The sequence below is a fragment of the Panthera onca genome, chromosome A1, assembly GCF_046562875.1.
Source record: "Panthera onca isolate mPanOnc1 chromosome A1, mPanOnc1 haplotype 2, whole genome shotgun sequence".
NCBI lineage: Eukaryota > Metazoa > Chordata > Mammalia > Carnivora > Felidae > Panthera > Panthera onca.
Genome location: NC_138339.1, coordinates 44,004,784 through 44,013,277, shown reverse-complemented (window position 1 = coordinate 44,013,277; position 8,494 = coordinate 44,004,784). Strand labels below are relative to the sequence as shown.

General features: G+C 47.3%; 1 long non-coding RNA gene across 1 annotated transcript; it reads left to right on the top strand.

Annotated features, from left to right (window-relative positions):
* The first annotated feature begins 1,417 nt into the window (after nt 1–1,417).
* Nucleotides 1,418–7,851, top strand: LOC132680872 (uncharacterized). Its single transcript, XR_009610737.2, has 2 exons — nt 1,418–1,526; nt 7,552–7,851. It is a non-coding gene; the product is annotated as an uncharacterized LOC132680872 (long non-coding RNA).
* Nucleotides 7,852–8,494: the final 643 nt, after the last annotated feature.

The window sequence follows — 8,494 nt, the reverse complement described above, 5'->3', positions numbered from 1 at the left end:
TTCATGCTATATCTCTCTCTGTCTCAAAAATAAATAAACGTTAAAAAAAAAAAAAAAAAAAGAAAGAAAGAAATAGATCCCTGGATCATGCTACACGGAGTGGCCCATGGGATAACCAGCCCTATCATGAATCAAAGCCTGTGATTCAGAGCATCTGCTCTTGTGACTTGCAATGTGGGTCTTAAATTGTAAATCCCTCCTTGTGTTTCTTTCTACAGTTTCCTAAGGGTTGTGGCCTATCTCTCTCTATTGCTCTTTTTTAAAGATTATTTATTTACTTTGAGAGAGAGAGAGAGAGAGAGCACAAGTGGGGAAGGGACAGAGAGAGGGGGAGAGAGAATCCCAAGCAGGCTCCGGGCGCCCCCTGTGGCTTGTCTGTCTTGATCAGCAACTCTGGTAGTGTCTAAGATGACTCCCCTGCTCTTTGAGATGCATCCCATCTGAGCCCTGCAAAAAAAAATTTTGTTTCCTACACAGCCTATATTTTATACAAGATGCTTATAAACACTCCTGCCAAATTTTGTGACAGCCCATCTAGTTATTTTCACTTGATATGGTGACAAATAGAAACTGAATAATGAAAATGACAGTAACAGTCATATTAGAAATTCAGTAAATATCGATGGCACAGAGGCAAATGACAAATAATGGCAAATCTAGAGAAAATTTTGTGGAAATGTTCATGAAATCTGTGTGTGTGTCTCTTGCAGGGGAATCTGGTCTTCTGGGTGGCAATCTTAATTTAATCTTTCATATCACTTTTTAGATTGCTCTCTTTATCTGGAACTCTGCAAGAAGCTTCTTGGAGAGATTCCAAAGGACAAATATGCTTGAGAAGAATTTCATTCCAGAAATATTGTTAGGATCTGACATGAACATGATTCTAACTTTCAGTGTTTCTTTTTTCTTTCTTTTTAATTTTAATGCTTCTTTTTTTCAACTTTATTTATTTATTTGGAGAGAGAGAGAGTGTGTGTGTGCACAGGCGGGGAAGGGGCAGAGAGGGAGAGGGGGAGACAGAGAGAATCCCAAGCAGGCTCCACACTGTCAGTGCAGAGCCCGATGCAGGGCTCGAACTCACAAACTACGAGATCATGACCTGAGCTGAAGTCCGACACTTAATCCTTTACCAACTGAGCCACCCGGGGGGCCCCTAACTTTCAGTGCTTCTATGAAGGTTCCTTCAAAAGACAAGAGCTAGGTTTTTCAGCCGTGTTGGGTAGATGACTACGGCCTTATGGGATGTGTTAATACTCTCTATAGAAACCCCACGGAGCCTTCTATATCTTGCTTGGCAACCTGGTTCACCTCACTCTGCTTTGAACTTTGTAACCCAATCAGAGGCTTGCCTGAGAGCCAGCTCACAATGGCACCGTGTCAAAAGGAACGAGCTGCAGATCTGACCCGAAAGGTAGGGATCCTGGCTGAACGGGTAGACATACTAGAGCTTCAGGTCTTCAGCTGTGAAATGGAAAATGAAATCTACCCCTCTTAGCCCTACGGTTGTGTTCTAGGGATCAAACAAGGTAAGTCCTTTGAAAAACAGAAAGCATTTGTCTCCCGAGCGATTCCCACGTGCAGTTCTGCCTACCTGGAACCCACTCTGCCCGCACCCCCCCCCATAGCTGTGTAACCCCAAATGGTCCTACAACGTGGCTTCTCTTGCTGCAGCCATGCTGGCCTCCGGGTGCAGGCGTGTCTCAGCGTCTTTGTTACTGTCACACCCTTTGCGTGGAATGCTCTTCCCTTGGGTGACGACATGGCCGAGCCCTGATTTCCTTCCCATCTCTGTCCACATGTCGCCTTATCAGAAGGCCTTCTCTGAGCACACTGTATGAGTTAACATCCAACCCTCAGCAGCTCTCCTATTTCTCTTACACCACATCGGTGTTCTTTGTAGCACGTATGCATTGCCTAGTTATTTGTGTGCCTGTCGATGATCTGACTACAGTGGCGGTTCCACAAGGGCGGGCGCTTTGCTGTGTTCTGTTGTGATCCCAGTGCTTGGGACCTAGCATGCACACCCTCTTCCACCAGAATAAAAAAAAAAAAAGTGAAGAGACAAGAAAATCGCAGACTGCCATATGAGACTGTGAGATGGGGTGGGCTGGGGGGAAGAAATTTCAGTGGGGCGGACCATACAGAACAAAGCAGAGGAGACCCCCTGTTCCCTCCGGCTCCCCTCCCACCTCTCTGCTTCGATGTATTACGGCAAAGCCTCGGTGTAATTATGGGCATTTAGATTGTTTACTCCTTGTTAACCACCCTCTTTGCTCACTTAATTGGTCCAAAGCCTGTGGTATGAGTAACCAGCCATGCGGCAATTTGGCACGTGGGGCATAGTAGTGGTGACGGGGTTGAGCAGGGATCGCTGCCTTCACACTAGTTGAGTTCTGGGTGCAGCCTTGAGCCGAAGTGGAGCTCAGGTTGGTGGCACCCTGCAAACACACCAGGGGGACTTGCCCAGCCCCGGGATCTTCACTCTGGGCTTCTCAGGGGTGCCCGATTGGTCTCCCAAATTCCGTGCTTTGTCAGCACCCTACCCAAGTGGGTGGAATAACTCCCCCTCTCCCGCTTCAGGGGGACTAAAACCCAAGCTGCATCTACATGGCCTGGCTTTTGACTGCCTGGCCACCTCACCTTACAGGTCTCTCCTCCTCACTCATCTCCTAACTGCTTTCCTATACCTGTCCTGCCTCAGGACATTGGCACTCACTGTTCCTCTCATATCCTCATGGCTGCCTCCTTTTATCCATGTATTAGTTTATATGAATGACTGAATGGATAGTATGACTTTGGGTAAATCCTGGTCTCTCTCTGTATTGCCATTTCCCCAACTGATAAATAGGTAGATGGGTTTAAGTTCCACATTCCTTTCCAAAACATATGTCTGAGAATCACACAAGCCATTTAATGAGGTCACAACATTTTTTACAGACGCTACTGGGCCCTGGGTTCTAGAGGCTATGTAAATAGTGATGAAAAAAATAAAGGTAGAAATCCTGCCCTGAAGGGGCAGACTTTCTAGTGGGTGGAGATTGACAGACAATAAACATAGAAACAAATAAGATAATTTCAGTGACTGCTAAGTACGGTAACAATAAAAATAAGGGAACGTGATGGAGAGTGAGCCATGGTAGGGGTTTTGGTTAGAGTAGTCGAGGGGAGCCTCTTTGAGGAGGTGACTTTTCAGTGGAGACCTGAGTGACGGTGAGCTGAGACAAAGATTCCAGGGAGGAATAGCAAGGGTAGGAGCCCAGAGAAAGAAACGAGTGTGTTATCTTCAAAGAGGAGAAAGGAGGCCTGTGCAGAGGGGGAGGGTGTCTGGTGGGCAGGATGTAAGGGATGAAGGTCTTGTCCGGGGCCATGGTACAGAGTGTGGATTTCATGTTTGGGGCGATGGGCTGTTCATGGAGGGTTTGGGGAGGAGAGTGACTTAACATCTTAGAAAAAAGTCATTCTGGCTGCTTCTTAGACTAAAGGGAGACAAGAGAGGAGGCAGGAAACAGCCGTCCACGGGAGAGAAGATGGCATCTGGGTCAAGGGCAGAGGGGCTGGTGGAATTCCGGGTGTACGTTTTGGAGGTAGAGCCGAGAGTGCTCACTGATGGATTGGATGTGCTTGTGAGACAGGGATGCAGCTAATATGTGTCTGGTGAATAACAGACATGGCTCAGCGATCCCTGTGGGAGGCTGGTTTGCCAAAGAGCTCAGCATTGGGGTTTGGGCACAACTGAAACGACCTTTGTATTTCCTACTTGTCATTGTCCTTGAGGACAGGCACCGTGTGGCTTTTGTTACTTTACCCCTGATGCCTAGCACAATGCCAGGCACAGAGCTTGTACCTCTCCCAAGGACCTCCCAGGGAGGCTGGGCCAGGAAGGCGGCCCAGGGCTCACAAGCCACCTGCTCTCTATGGTCCTATCAGCCCCATGTGTCGCCAGTCCGAGCAGGTAAGGCAGCTAGGCTGCATCGCCCCTTGCCGTCTTCAGGTCACCCAGAGCCCCCTCCTGTCTGCACCCCCTCACTGGCGGTAGGAGCCCAGGAGCCCAATTTCGATGCAGTCTGGCTGCTTTCCCAGCTCAAAAATATGCCCCCTGCTTACAATTCACCAATAGTCTGGGCCCCCATCCACTTCTTCCCCTGTGGGTCACACACAGGCTTTGGGGAGACCCAGGAGTCGGCCTCACATTAAGGGTGAAATGTCAGTTGTACGGAGGAGATGTTAGGGGCAGGGGTTTGGGGAGGGGGTGTGATCTGTATTAATCCATACATTTCTCAGCTGGGGAGCTCCCCACTCGGCCTGTGATTAAAGGCTGATACAGAAAAAAGATACTCCTTTTTCAGGAAGGTCTTCTCCAGGATGCCTCCAGCGGGGAAGAATGCTCCCCCAGAGGGGAAGAGTGCTCCCCCAGAGAGCTTCTCAGGGAAGGGACTCTTCTGCATTCTTGGCTCAGCCTGACTGATTATGCAGGCTTCGCCCTGTTCCAGGGCTAATAAGAAAGCACAGCCCCAAGGCACTGGGGCTTTGTATTAAATTTTTAATAGCCACGGTGGGTTTGATCCCACACTCATGGGTGAATTAGTCACTGCAGGTTCAAGTGAGGAATTTATGGACAGGCCTCAACAATCTGCTTCTAATTTGGGGCTGGAAACTTTGATTTAAGAGTTCTAAAAGGCAATATGGTATATAGTCAAGGAGGCCTAAGTCCCTGCCATTCAACGAATCTTATTAATCTACATGTTTGGCACTGTGCTGGTCTGGGCCCCTCCCTGTGAGTCGAAAGCTACGTTTGTGAGCAAGTTACTCCTGTCTTTGGGCCTCAGCCTCTTGACTTGCAAATGAAGGAGTGGGGGCTCCTCCCAGCTCTTTCCAGCTCCGATCTCCTGCATCTGGGTCTATGAAGGACAAAAGTTATCTCCAGCAGCTGCTGCTCCTTGGAGGCCTCCCTTAGGGAAAGTTGGCTTTGGGACAGAGCGCTTGCTAGAAGCCCAAGCATGCCCTGCCCTGAAGCCCTGCCCTGAATCTCTGCTCCCCTTCCTGTTGCTGGGGGAGAGTGGAAAGGGTTAAAGTTGGCTCAGCAAGGCAGGAATAGACTCACTGGATCCCCTCCCTCTTCAGGTCCTCTCCCCGTTTTGTTCTCAGGGATTTGCTCAGCTTGCTGAGGTTAGGTAAACCTCCTTGCTGGGCTGGGAGCCATGCCTCTCTGCCTCTCTGCAGCTAGAGAGCTGAATTGTAGCAACTTGCCTGGGTTCTTCCCCCAGGCAAGAAATCTGAAGCTGTGGCAAGGGGTGGAGAAATCTTGGAACCTGAGACAATGATTCTGGCTGGAGCCAGAAGTGACTTTGGAGATGACTGAGTCCAATTAGCTCTTTTTGCAGGTGGGGAAACTGAGATTCAGAGAGGGGGCTTTCCTTAGGTTCGCCCAGTGAGTTAGGGATAGACTCAAATGCAGGTTCCGAGGTTCCCAGGCCAAATCCTTTCTCCTGGGCTGATCCCAGGAGTTTGGGGGACAGTCTTTTGGGCTGAAGCTGTCATGAATAGATAATGTGGTGGGGGGGGGACACAGAAGGAAAGTAGAGGGGCCATGATTCTAGGGGTCATGAAGAAGGAAAAAAGGACTGATTCTTTGTTGATGCTTTTTTGGGGCTGCCTTCCTGACACTCATCCTGCCTTTGCCAGGCTGTCCAGGCACCCCACATGTCTACCGCTTTGCTTTTCAGCTCACAGTAGGCTGGTCTGCTTTTGCTAAGAACCCAGCTTGAATGGAGGCTCATTCATTTAGTTGTAAACAGACTTGCTTCAAGCCCCAGTCTCATTTCTTCCTTCCTTCCTTCCTTCCTTCCTTCCTTCCTTCCTTCCTTCCTTCCTTTTAATGTTTATCTATTTTCGAAAGAGAGAGACAGAGCACAAAAGGGAAGGGGGCAGAGAGAGAGGGAGACACAGATCCTTAGCAGGCTCTGAGCTGTAAGCACAGAGCCTGACGCAGGACTTGAACCCATGAACCTGAGATCATGACCTGAGCTGAAGCCAGACGCTCAACCGATTGAGCCACCCACGTGCCCCTAGCCTCTCTTCTTATTAGCTGTGTGATCTTGGGCAAGTTGCTTAACTTTTCTGAGCCTGAGCTACCTGTCTATCAAATGGAGCGCCAACAGTAACTTCTTCACAGTGTTGTGAAGAGATGCCTGAGATAATGCAGGGCCAGGCACAACGTAAGTGCTAGAAAAATGATAGAGCTTACCAGCACTCCTCTGTCTTGGTGTCCCCTCATCGTCTTGTCTTCTCCTTCAGTAGAATGGACCTGTCTCTGGGCCTGCCCTCCTCAAAAGGTAGTGTGAAGCTGATAAGACAACGGAGGTAAAGGAGCTTCAAAAAAGACTATGTGGAACCAGCGATCTCTCTTGGTGGTCTCTCTGACTCGTTTGTCCCACGCCCCGTGGCTCCTGAACAATCCCTGGGTTGACCAGTTGTTGGTCAGCTCAGGATTTGGATTGGGGAAACACTGGGAGCCCAGATGCACCAGGATTCATCCTAACCACCCATGAACTAAATGGTTCTGGGCATGTCATTTTGTCTTTCTAGGACAGTTTTTCCCATTGCAAAAAGGGGCCAGAAACCCTGTTTTTCCTAATTCATAGGTCTGTGTTGGAAACTGCAAAGCTCTCTGGCTGCTCCTGTGTCCACCCCCACCCCCCAAACCCCCTTCCTCTGGTTCCATACCTGATTTCCATGAGACATCCAGCCCATTCTGACTTTCAGTTTTGACCAGTGGTCTGGGGCAGCTGACCCAACCTCTGCTCCAGTGTTGGGTCTGAGACCCTCCTTGCCCATCAGAGCCCTGAATTCCCTATGGTCACTGTGATTGGCTCAGGGACGGGCCTGTGACCCGATCACAGCCAACTAACATTTAGCCTGGAACTTTGGCTTATAGTGACAGGGAGAAGTGACTCACTCTTTTTTCTGCTGGACAAGAGCCTGGGAGAATGAGAATTTGGAGCTCCCAGACACCAATAGGTGTGAAGAGAATCTACCTGATCCTTAAGCAAATACAAAGCAAAACAGACAGAAGGCAGAGAGGGGCAATCTTCTGCCAGAGTTGTTTGCACATTTGGTCCTAGACTTAGCTAAAGCCAAACTATTCCTGGACTTCTCAGAAATATGAGTCAATTTATTTATATGTAATAATATAAAATATATATAATAATATTTAATAATAAAACATGATTTACTTTCCTTCTTTCTTTCCTTTTTCTATTAATTCCTCTCCTTATCTGATTATTTATCTTTGCTTAAGTCAGTCTTATTTGACTTTCTGTCACTTGCAATCAAAAATCCCTAATTAAGACAATGAAAGAATTATTATTATTTTTAATGGAAAATAATTATGATAGTTACTGGAATAAACAATGTTAGCTGTTGACCCAATTTCCATTTCCCTTTCTTCCTCATTAATAGAACGCTGGATGGGGGACGGTAGCAGGTAAGTCCCAGGAGAGATGAGATGTTTGGCCTAACCTAATCATGACACCCCTATTTCTTGTTTTTCAGAGCCCTTGCATTAACAGTGGCCATGTGACCCAATTATAGACTATAAGACAAGGAGGAATCTTCTGGGGAAAGTAGGTGTCTGGGAAAGTAGACAGCCAGCATCACCCTGTCTCCTTCTTCCTGCCTTGGAAAAGGATGTGATGACTGGAATTGCAGCAGCAACATTGTGACCATGAAGCAGAGGCCAAAAGAATTGCAAAGGTGCCTGTCCTCACAACATTAAGCCAGTACACTAATGCCAACAGCTGTCTGCCTGTATGCTTCTTGTGATAGAATAAAAACAAACACCTATTTGTTTAAGCCACTGTTAGTTGGATTTTCTATTATTTGCAGCTCAAAGCATTCTTTAGGAATGAATCATTTCACTCATGTAGAACTCAAGTAGCTATCTAGCAATGTCATTGACCCAAAACCTGGACAAAGATACTAGTTAAGAATAAAACAACTCAGCCTGTTTTCTCTCCCTAGGGGCAAAAAAAGAATAAAACAAAATAACATTTTTGGAGTAGTTACTCTTGCCAGGAAGTGTGTTAAGTGCTTTAGCTGCAATAACCTTATGGACAGTTACTATTATTAGATCAGAAAACTGAGCTACAGAAAGATATTTTTGGGGGTCACTTGGCTAATAAATCCTGGAGATAAAAAGGCTTCTGGGTAGCTACAATGGATTCTACCAGGTACTTCATTCATAAAAAAGCCCCTTGCCCAGAGATCATATACTCATTTTCTACACAGTGCAGGCATGGAGTTCTCTAACGGATTTACTGTTGTAAAAAAAAATAGAGACAGAAGCGCCCCGGAAATAAGTGACAGCTGACACTCTGTCAATGAGCAATTATAAAATACGAAAAAAGAAAAGCCTGACTCTTTCAGTGTAGGCGAAAATAGCCTAGCATACCTTCAAAGCCCCGAGGACACCACTGTATTAAAACTCAATTCCACC